Raw genomic sequence first — 493 nt, forward strand, 5'->3', positions numbered from 1 at the left:
CACCGAGCCACCATTTGGTGGCTCGGCCGCCGAGCCACCACTTGGTGGCTCGGCTCACCGAGCCGCCTAGATGGCTTTTGGCCGAGCTTTTTCCGGTTGTTTGCCGTGTCGCCCGTCGTCCGGTTTCACGGTTGATTTGGACTCTGATTTGTTGATCTGAATCCTGATTTGGCAGTAAACCCGCTTCGGTGTTTGAGTTCGAATCCGTTCTACGGTTGGATGACTCGCTGACTCACCGAACCGTTAGCTTGATTCCGCACGCGAATGGATGCATTCCGTTACTTGCGTGCGATTCGTTAACCTCGTCGCCTCGTTAATCCGCTTCGTTGCGTGTCACTTGGCTTTGGTATTATGGACTAAAGATCGTGTTTGGATATGTCGCCCGATGGTTCGTTGGTTTGTCGAATCACTGTGCTGAGCTGTGCTAAGGGACCTATAGGCAGTTTTATACGCCTATATATATATATATACTAGTGTGCACCCCGTGCAAAGC

The sequence above is a fragment of the Asparagus officinalis genome, chromosome 10, assembly GCF_001876935.1.
Source record: "Asparagus officinalis chromosome 10, Aspof.V1, whole genome shotgun sequence".
NCBI lineage: Eukaryota > Viridiplantae > Streptophyta > Magnoliopsida > Asparagales > Asparagaceae > Asparagus > Asparagus officinalis.